General features: G+C 33.3%; 1 pseudogene; it reads right to left on the bottom strand.

Annotated features, from left to right (window-relative positions):
- Window positions 1–370: 370 nt before the first annotated feature.
- Window positions 371–1,422, bottom strand: LOC143256767 (C-reactive protein 1.1 pseudogene; annotated as a pseudogene).
- Between the last annotated feature and the right edge of the window lie 10,358 nt (window positions 1,423–11,780).

Below are 11,780 nucleotides of genomic sequence, written 5' to 3'. Positions count from 1 at the left end.
ACGATACTGGGCTTCTCTCTAGAAAACATCATGTACCTGAAAAATATTTCTCACAAAAATAAATGCGACAAGGGTATTTTTTTATATATATAGTGCGTTGTAAAGAGCTGCCACGTACACTTTTTAAACAGTGATGAATTTTTATGGTATCACACTACTTATGTAATTCCTACACACCTCTTTACAATCCGATTTTATATTGAATCAGCGTTTCACGAGGCTTGCTAATTTATATATTCAAAATAATTTTGATATAAAGTACGGAATCCTGTATTTTTGCATCAGGGTCTATCAGGAACTTGTGGGTTACCTGAATTTATAAACTCAGCTAGAAGTTTAAATTATATAAGAAATGAATAGACTGGACACATTTTAAGAACAGTGAAAACATTCTTTATTGGAAAAAGACACACAAATGAGTGTGTGAAAATAGTACACTCCTTTACTGTATAAGTGAGTTGATCTTGAACTAGCAAAAATTAATATGTAACGTTCACAGAATGCTACTAAAAATGCAAGAAATTATACTTTGAAGTTTTAATAGATATAAAGTGGCGATTCACATAGAACCATTTAATATATGAAAAGGCAGTTTACAATCAAACAGTAGAAAACATTTGGTACTCGGTTTCCAAATTCTTCTTTTTAATACGTCATCTAAGCACAGATTTCATTCGGTGAGAGAACAACCCCATCGTAAGCCCGAAATTGTGTTTTATCCCAGTGAATTATGTTTCCATAGATATGTCGTTCCGAATGATGGACACATTTACTCAAGTGTTTAATTTGTTCGTGATTCAGAACCGTGTCCCAAAGATTAAGTTCGCTCAGTTCGCCTTCCCAACTTTGATCTCCATCAAACCCACCACCGACAGTATCCTGGTCTTGTCCAAGAACAACTAAGCCACCTTGACGAAGGGTAGCTCCCATGGCGATCCCAGTTGCGTTACCTTCACAATGGAAACCATCCACGGCTATAGTCGTCTCACCTTCCCATGATGACCACGTGTGACATGCATGATGCCACCTTCCAATATGTATTTTATTTTTGCACTGTACTTTCAGCTGGGGATTCCCATGAACGTTTAAGAAAAAATCACCTTGTTCATCCAGAGATGTTGCAATCTCATTGTCTGTTTCAGTGGAAGCGTATGAAAACATGGTAAGTGAGGCCTTTAAGTGATGAATCTTGAACCAGTAACATAAGGTAATTTCGTGTAGATCAGGCAACGTTCCTATCATTACCAGTCGTGGGAATGACGGAGAACTTGACGGAGGAAATTTAACCTTACTGCTGATTTCACCTTCCTCTAGAGCAGAAGTTAGAAATAATAGAAGGCAAATGAACACAGCGGTCTCGCAAACCGGTCCGTAAAGTGTTTTCATTTTTCCCTGTACGAAACCACCAGAAGTAAATGAATGTAACATATTCTGGTATCAAAAAAATGCGAGTTAAAATAAATTGAAAGTTAGGGTATAATAGTACTGTAAAGACATAGTTTTTTCTTATATCTGTCGCATTGATGAGAAAACAATTAACTCGCCGAAAGGATTAGAGTCTGGTTTTAAAGTGGAGTATGTCTAAAACTTTCGTATGCTGCTGTATTAAAATCACTTTTAATTTAAAAGAAAATAATTTCATCAAGCATACAACTTATCATTATGAAAATGGCATGGGAATATACAAATATGTTCAGCAATTAAAACCTGATAATCGTATTGAAATAAGTATAAACTCACGGTCCTGATACTTGCCTGGAAAAGATTACTGCGTCAGATCTCAGTGGATGTTTCTTGTGTTACAAAATCTTCACACACAGGTATATATATAGTTATCACTTTTTTTTCTCCTGGCAGCCTGCCAATTACTGTCTGTTACAGTTCACTTCTTCAAATTGTCACTCAAGAAAAATTCGACAACCTTGTAACGTGTTGATAGACAAAAACTGATAATTGACGCAGGGTTACTGAAACAGTTTACACGTGTGTGTAACGCCGTACTTAAAATACACAAATCCTCAAACATCAGAGCGGTTGCTATGCTATGACAAGTTTCCTAAATTCCTATTTTTATTTATTAATACTTTGCATTACTTTAACACTAATATTAATTTAGAAGCAAAGATAAGTTAGTTGGTTGAAGCTGACACTTAATTATTTAGTTTACCAGTGAGTTTTATTGCAATAATAGAACTACAATTTAATGAATTGTTCCTCTGTGGAACAGTCACCTTACGAAATTACAATCTTTAAAGCTGGACTTGGACACAGCAGACAGCTCACCATGTCTCTAAATATAACAACTAATTCTGATAACATTTCAATGAAATTAGAAAAAAAAAACATTTTGAAGTTTCGAGAAATATGGAAAGGTAATGCATCGGTGTATTACACAAACTTTGGTAAAACTTTAACATAAATATGAGAAAAAAAATGTTATTCTTTTGATGTTACGTCATTCTACTGTTACCTTTTGATTACCTTACATCTTGTGTATACACATCAGTATATGTTTCACGTAAATTGTTATATAGATTTTTTTTATTATGTTTGCTTGTTACTCTGTCAACAGCACTCAAAATACCTTTTCTCAGGAACACTTCCTGTTCGAGGACGAATACCAAATATAACAACTGATTGTGAAAGATATGTGAAGCCACAAAATGTGTTGGTACATCTTTGTTTAAATGTCACTTGAATGGGACATACTTCATTATTGCTGTAATATCTTTGGGCTAGAGGGTGGAAGCGGTATTTGATGACAAGTTCATCGGTGGGGTTATTGACGTAGAAGTATGGGGTGTACTTATGGAGAAGAAATGCCATTTTGATCGCGATGACCTGTTGCTGTTGGATCATTTTATACAAAATGATGGGCATATTAGATGTGATTGGGCAGTGATATTCGTAAACAGGTTTGATGAGTAGTCTATGATGGTCGTGAATATAATATGATAACTAAAATTTTAGCTGTAATATTAAAGGTCACTAAAGTGTTGTATGTTATGTGTTTGAGTTTTCTATTTTCCTGTCAAATGCTATTGTATGTGTTTTAACTGGATTGAGAAGAACTATTCGTTTTTTACACCATATAACTAATTTAATTAAAGGGGTCTTGGTCTTGGACTCTGAACGCGGCGATGAAATGTGAACTTTTCCAGACTTCAATGTCATCAGCATAATGAGAGATGAGTGTATATAGTAGCCGTGATAGCAGTATGTTATTTACAAAGAGGATGTAGAGTAGCGGGACTGTGGACAAAACCTTGAGGGGTCTGTTGCTTTCAGTGGAAACGAACTGGATATGAAATTGTTAACCTTAACTTTAGAAGAGCTGGTGGTACTAAATCTAAGGAGCCATTCTTAAATGGAATAGGAATTTTGTGATTAAATCAGCTATACTTTAGGTAGTTATGCCAGACGGTGTCGGATACTTGTTTTATGCTCAGAAAGGCTGCACCTGTGGAATGGTTACGATTAACCCCTTGGTGTATAGTTCCGACTACTCTTACTAAGTGAACTCTTTTCTGTCTGCACTTTCTGATCTCGTTCTCATTATTACTGAGAATGTTTCTAATTTCTATGTAATGTAGTAACGTGTTTGATATTTCTTTTTTTATAATTTATCCCAAGGTGTTTAGCAGTCTCATGAATTTATAGTTGTTGGGTCGGCTTAGGTTTGAGATTTTCTGGGAGATGACTGTTATTATCACGGAATTCTAGATATTACCTGGAAACTAAGGATATATTAAGTAAAGGGAGGCTAGATAGTGAGGTGGTTACAGGTAGTTCCTTCTAAAAAGACAGCAAGATAATTACTTGGGCATTCATTGTGTTGATGAAAAACAGAATTCTGAACAAGAATTTTTATTTTATTCGTCTGTTTGTTTGAAATGAATCATACAGTTGATACGAAGAAATGTCTGTGTTGTATGCCTAACTCTGGTATGAACATCTTAATTTTAGCGTTACAAGTCCGCAGACTTACAACTGAGACACTGGGGGCAAAGCTGGTCAAACAGTCAAGTTTCCTACAAGGAGACATAAACAACCCCATTATGTTCTGTCGATTAATGAAACCAATAAATTGAAAATAGATTGTGTCACCAACATAATATTTGCGACTGATTCGCTTGTACTACTGCGTATATTTCAATGGTTATTTTTCTGATGGATGGCAGAAAGTAAAGCAGATACGTGATAAGACCGTCATTTGGACGTAAATGACAGGCCGTGCAGGGATAAGCTGAAGGAAGAAACTGGGAGATTTTAAGATAAACTCTGTAGTCAAGTAAGGTAAAACAATATTGGGAAAATGTCCACCTAGTCTAACTAGGAAAGCAAAAATGGTGCTCGTGAGAGGTCTTCAACGGCAGAAAGATGGAATTCGAATGGTTAAAAACGACGTACCGTAAAATATGGCTAAAATGAAGCAAATTATGGGGAATCATTATAACAAAATACATTGGCAAGAATAACAAGGTTGCGATTCATCAGAATAATCTATTAAACGTTTATTATATCGGTAATGAATATATCACAAGTGAAATTGGAACTTTTTATTTTCACATTACACGTCCAACTTCTTATGAATTTGCAATAAAGTAATGTGGAAATTAAAACTTAATATTATTAATAAATTTTACCTTTGACATAAATAACAGATCTGATTATGACACATTTCGGTTTCATTACCTAGCATTTAAAATATAACACGTTTAAATGGTTTGATATACTAAACGGAGCTTCAAAGACCTTGAACGTGATTTTTCACATCAACCTATTTCTCAACACGTGCAAACTCACAATGACCTTTACTTACAAAGATTCTTTAGGCTACTAAATAAATCATGAATTTGATACTAAACATACACGTGTTTCAAAGACTTGTTTATTATTTGGCTGTCAGGTTGAATAACGATTGATTATGTGTTTAATTACATTTTGTTTTATCCAATTTCAAGGCGAAACTATTTCTTTGAGGCACGTTCTTGAAGGAAAGTAAAAAAAAATTAGAAATGGACAAGTAATTTGAAAACTGCTGTTTTGACCCGCAATATCATAATTTGGTTTTCTTATTCTCATTACTTAAGACATCTGGCTACCAATATTAAGAATGTAAACCATCGATTCCTTAAGATAATCATTTGATTCGAATGTTGATTTTGTTTTGTATTTTGAAAATGTAAGGTTGCACAGTGAGGTGACTGACTTGTGTAGATCCTTTTAAGAATGCTTAAGTGTTCAGTATGAAGTACAGTTTGGAACAACGCTGTAAAATTATAGTTTCGAGCTAAACATTTTTATGTATTCTTTGTAAAATTTTATGTTCAACAAAATATAAAGAAACTCGCGTCACGATGAAAAAAATGATAGCCATGTCGATATTTTTATTCATCAGGTTCATTGCAAAAATTAAATGAGTGTTTCTGAAGTTGTTATGCAACACTTATTTAATTAGAAATATCTAATTAGTGGATTTTTAGATAATTTTATATTACTTTTCCAAATCTTTAAACACGCCAAAAGTGGCTCTTCCTGTAAAGAAAATAACAAAATTGTTGAAAAATTAACTTATGAATCGCACATAAGAATATTGTGGCTTATGTATATTAGGGTTTTTGTATATTGTACAAATAGGGCCTAACAGTAAGTAATATAGCGCGAAGAAAAGTGTGACGCAATTTCACTTCAACTGGAAATATGCTAGGAGTTTGAGAGTTAATGAGGGGGCAGTCAGAGTGACACGAAATTTGGTCAGATAGGTCAGAAATTATTTGTATTGCTGAAACATTAAACACTGTGCACGTTGGGGTATCTTTGAACTACATTTTATCAGTTTACTAAGTTATATATTTCTATTTTTCTCGATATATTTATATAACAAATGTCAAAAGAATAACTTTTTTTTTCTCATATTTATGTTAAAGTTTTACCAAAAAATTAATAGCTTGAGTACAATAGTTAGTACATGAATAATATACACAGAAGACATAGTTGAATGGATAGATGTTTTATGTATATATACCATGTAGAGAGTGCTGGAAAAATACGTGTTTAGCTGCTTCTTGCTTGGGCTTTGCTGTAATATCTTTGGGCTAGAGTGTGGAAGCGGTATTTGATGACAAGTTCATCGGTGGGGTTATTGACGTAGAAGTATGGGGTTTACTTATGGAGAAGAAATGCCATTTTGATCGCGATGACCTGTTGCTGTTGGATCATTTTATACAAAATGATGGGCATATTAGATGTGATTGGGCAGTGATATTCGTAAACAATAATTGGCTGCCTTTAAACAAAGATGTACCAACACATTTTGTGGCTTCACATATCTTTCACAATCAGTTTTTATATTTGGTACTCGTCCTCGAACAGGAAGTGTTCCTGAGAAAAGGAATTTTGAGTGCTGTTGACAGAGTAACAAGCAAACATAATAACAAAATATATATTACAATTTACGTGAAACATATACTGATGTGTATGCACAAGATGCTAGGTAGAATGACGTAACATAGGTGAAATATAAGCGTAACCTCAGCAAATTTTATGCTATAATGACTTGATCAAATTCCAGTTTGTATATCTAAACAGTAAATCTCACTACACCTGTTTTCAAACTACACAAAAATTCGTAAATATTTATTTAGACAATGCAACAGTAAAATTCCATCACAGCTGTATCCAAAAAGTATAACTTTTCATTAAAATCTACAAAATGTTGCAGTCCAACCCTATAAATGTAAATATATTTTTAATTGTGCGTGTGTGTATAACATAAAGTTTGTCTTATTCAAATACGCTATTTACAGCTGAAACCAAAACTCGCATTCAGCAATAAATAAGCACAAAAGAGTATTTTCATATTCACGTTTTTCATCTTGACAAATACACATAAAACCTTATGAGATATGCTACATTTAAAGCTTTAGTTATAACTGCTATCATGCTATCATGCGTTAGTATAAAGCTCATTTATCTTTGAGACTAAATTGCAAAAATGAGTGATTGTGAAGAAGCATTTCATTGTTGATTTTTTCATGGATAAATAGGAAATATGCACACACAGAGATTATATTTAGAGTAATGTTTAACCAATTTCACACTTATAAACAAATTCTTAATCGTAATTTCTCGTTCTTAACCTAAAGTTTAAGACCATTTCTGTTATCTAAAAAATTTAACTCGGTCCAACTGGTCATTTCTTGCCATATAAAAGGTAGCATAACAAGTTACTGTTTATAATATGTTATTTTAAATGATTTCTCAGTTTAATCAACCGAAATAAAAGACACAATTAGAACATACAAATATTTCACACCCATAAAAGATAATAAGACACTATAAAGGTTAGAACATATGCATTCCTGATGTCTGATAATAAACAGTGTAACGAAATTCTGCACGTATGTTTGACATGTTTTAAATACACCGTTTTTTAATCAAATAGACTGTGTGTAGTCCATGTATTGTTGAAATTTATCATCAACAAGTTAGAGACACCAATTATTAGGGTTCCGGTCCTGTATAAAACCTGACAATCACTCACACCCATTTCAATTATTTAACAAATTTTGGAAAAAATGTTGTCATAAGTGTGTTTTTTTGTCAAAAAAGTTTGCTTTGAAATGTGTACGTTGAAAAATTATTGAAAGGGCGAAATTTGTGCCACCATATTAGTAGTTCTTGTTATAAAGTTTCAAAGTACTTAGTAGTTTATTTCACAAACACATATAGTATAATCGTGGTAATGATTTAGTTTCAAATAAAAGTAAGACGTTCGTCAACTGGGGATGTTCTAAGATATTGGTATCCGTCTTCGCTTCTTATATACTGTTGATGTTGTTACAATGCTTTTAAATATATTTATAGATATCTTTAAAGTTTTGGAAATGGGGTGGCGCTATGATAGCTTAGTTTCTAAAGTGCTCTCTTCAGGGTCTTAACGACGTTGGGAGTAAACATTGTTTCTTTGGTTACGACATAAGCAATTTCAAAGTTTCCCAACAATAGTTTTTTTAGCTAAAGTAATTTGAGATTCACAAACTGATTTGTTACTGAAATTATGAGCTAATTTATTGTTGAATATTTCGAATATTAACAGTTCTAATATGCAGAGATAATTCTAAAAGAGTCTTTAGATATAATGCATATAGAAGGATCATACTATGATTCTGTTTGTGATTATGCGTTATAAATACGCACTGTACTAATTTTACCCAAGAGCATCACGCAGGCGCATTATGTACCTCGTAACAACCAACCTACTTGCGGCACAGGCTGTAAAGCTTAGCGAAGAAGTCGTTACAAACAACTGCTCTTGAACAAACGAAAAACATTAATAACAAAAGAAGGATGTAATATACTTCACTAACCATTCCGTACAACAACGGTACGCGTTTAAAATATTCAAGAAAGTATGACGGTAGGCCGTTGAATAACATTAAATGTTTATTTGTATGTAGTACGGTAAAATTTAGTCCTAACTACACTATAAAGTAGAGATACAGACATTGCAATGTTAATTTATCCCTTTTATCACATTAAAGTCTATATACATATCACGTTTAAAGAAGTACATAAAATTAATAGATACTAATTTTACTGGAAGTGTTTTGCAGGTATCTCCAAATATTTATTTTTCTGTAACTGAAATCACTTAATAATGATATATGCTTTTGGATAAAGGTTTTACTTTCTGCCGATTTCAAATACAATGAGTTGATAGTGATATAGCGAACTGTTTGTTCATTATAGGTTGTTGGTTACAAGCTAGGAGTGCTTTCATTCTTCTTAGCGTCCATTCATCTTTCGCTGAATTTATTATTATGAAATGTTCACTGTTTCGTTTCAGAATAGTGTGAAACAAACGTATGCCTGTGGGCTCACAACGCTAGGAACCGCATTTTGATACCCGTGAAGGATAGAAAAAAGTCCCTCGTTTTACGCCGAGTATATTATTCTGTATCGAAAACCAAAGAGTGAACACTTAGAATAACAAACTAAGGTTAAGGCGCTCGACTCGTAATCCGAGTGTCAACAGTTTGAATCCCCGTCCTACCAAACATGCTCGTCCTTTCAGTCTTTGGGTCGTTATAAACAAACGGTTGATCCCGCTATTCGCTGTGAAAATAGTAGCCCAAGAGTTGACGGTGAGTGATGGTGACCAGCTGCCTTCTATCTAGTCTCGTGTAGCTCTGTGCGAAATCCGACACAAACAAATTAAGCAAAGGAAGAAAAGAAACACTTCTAGTTTGTAATCTACAACCTAAACTGAACAATCAATTGACTACGTCACTGAATCTCAAACTATGAGCAACTCATCCTATCTGAGATAGTCAAAATTGGGAAATCATCACCCAGCAATCAAGTTTCTCCTAGTAAAGTAATTACTGAAATACACTAAATACGGACCTATGTATTTGTGGAGAACAATACCACATATATTTGAAATATAGAATAAAATATGACGTATTGTAGTTTTTACAGTAAATTGCTCATTCATTGAAAATTTTAATACTCGAGATTTATTTGTGAATAAACCCTAACGGAACGTAAAGTAAGAAGACGGTAAACAAAGTTCGAATTAGAAAGACACCAGTTCAATAACAGTAACTCTAAAATTTGCAGATACTTGTTTTATGCCCAGAAATGCTGCATCTGTGGAATGGTTATGATTAAACTCTTGGTGTATAGGTCCGACTAATCTCACTAAGTGAACTGTTGTCTGTCTGCACTTTCTGATCGCGTTCTCATTATTACTGAGAATGTTTCTAGTTTCTATGTAATGTAGTAACGTGTTTGATATTTCTTTTTTATAATTTATTCCAAGGTGTTTAGCAGTCTCATGAATTTATAGTTGTTGGGTCGGCTTAGGTTTGAGGTTTTCTTGGAGATGACTGTTATTATCACGGAATTCTAGATATTACCTGAAAACTAAGGATATATTAAGTAAAGGGAGGCTAGATGGTGAGGTGGTTACAGGTAGTTCCTTCTAAAAAGACAGCCAGAGAATTACTTGGGCATTCATTGTGTTGATGAACAACAGCATTCTGAACAAGGCTTTTTATTTTATTCGTCTGTTTGTTTGGCAGAAAGTAAAGCAGATACGTGATAAGACCGTCATTTGGACGTAGGTGACAGGCTGTGCAGAGATAAAGCTGAAGGAAGAAACTGGGAGATTTTAAGATAAACTCTGTAGTCAAGTAAGGTAGAACAATATTGGGAAAATGTCCACCTACTCTAACTAGGAAAGCGAAAATGGTGCTCGTGAGAGGTCTTCAACGGCAGAAAGATGGTATTCGAATGGTTAAAAACGACGTACCGTAAAATATGGCTAAAATGAAGCAAATTATGGGGAATCAATATAACAAAATACAACCAAAAAGTCACTGGTAACACATACGTCCATTGAAAGAGTCAGTCTACATGAGGAATCAGAGTTCGTCGCCTTCTTAAATCCACTTTAATTTCTTTCTAGAAATTCTCGATTTTTTAATGATATTAATCAATATCTTTGAATAAAATGTTTGCTCGTTCTGGTTGATTTCTTTATCTTATATTTCTAATGATATTAATCAGACTAGCTAAGTGATCTAGTATAGTGGTTAGCGTTTGTGAAACCTTGGAAAACGGTGCTTGCAATACAAAATGTATACATAAGGGAAGTGTTTTATTTAGAATTTACAATATACTGTGGTATTGTTGTCAGTTTCTTAAAGAAAAAATATAACCCTGCATGACTTACAATAAGAAACGCGCCAGTGGATCACTGTTAAATCTTAGGGCATGCTACACTGAGCATAGTACGGATAGCCTACTGTGCTGATTTGCGCTTTTTAACAAGAATAACAAGGTTGCGATTCATCAGAATAATCTATTAAACGTTTATTATATCGGTAATGAATATACCACAAGTGAAATTGGAACTTTTTATTTTCACATTACATGTCCAACTTCTTATGAATTTGCTATAAAGTAATGTGGAAATTAAAACTTAATATTATTAATAAATTTTACCTTTGACATAAATAAAAGATATGATAATGACACATTTCGTTTTCATTACCTAGCATTTAAAATATAACACGTTTAAATGGTTTGATATACTAAACGGAACTTCAAAGACCTTGAACGTGATTTTTTCATATCAACCTATTTCTCACCACGTGCAAACTCACCATGGCCTTCACTTACAAAGATTTTTTAGGCTATAAGATAAATCATGAGTTGATACTGAACATACACGTGTTTCAAGGACTTGTTTATTATTTGGCTGTCAGGATGAATAACGATTGATAATGTGTTTAATTAAATTTTGTTTTATCCAATTTCAAGGCGAAACTATTTCTTTGAGGCACGTTCTTGAAGAAAAGTAAAGAAAAATTAGAAATGGACAAGTAATTTGAAAACTGCTGTCTTGACCCGCAATATCATAATTTGATTTTTTTATTCTCATTACTTAAGACATCTGGCTACCAATATTAAGAATGTAAACCATCGATTCCTTAAGATAATCATTTGATTCGAATGTTGATTTTGTTTTGTATTTTTGAAAAATGTAAGGTTGCACAGTGAGCTGCCTGACTTGTGTAGATCCTTAAGAATGCTTAAGTGTTCAGTATGGAGTACAATTTGGGACAATGTTGTAAAATTATAGTTTCGAGCTAAACATTTTTATGTATTCTTTGTAAAATTTTATGTTCAACAAAATATAAAGAAACTCGTGTCACGATGAAAAAATGATAGCCATGTCGATATTTTTATTCATCAGGTTTCTTGCA

This window comes from Tachypleus tridentatus, chromosome 7 (assembly GCF_004210375.1).
Source record: "Tachypleus tridentatus isolate NWPU-2018 chromosome 7, ASM421037v1, whole genome shotgun sequence".
In the NCBI taxonomy this organism is placed as follows: domain Eukaryota; kingdom Metazoa; phylum Arthropoda; class Merostomata; order Xiphosura; family Limulidae; genus Tachypleus; species Tachypleus tridentatus.
Note: the sequence above shows the minus strand (reverse complement) of the source record. Positions and strands in the feature narration are given on the sequence as shown.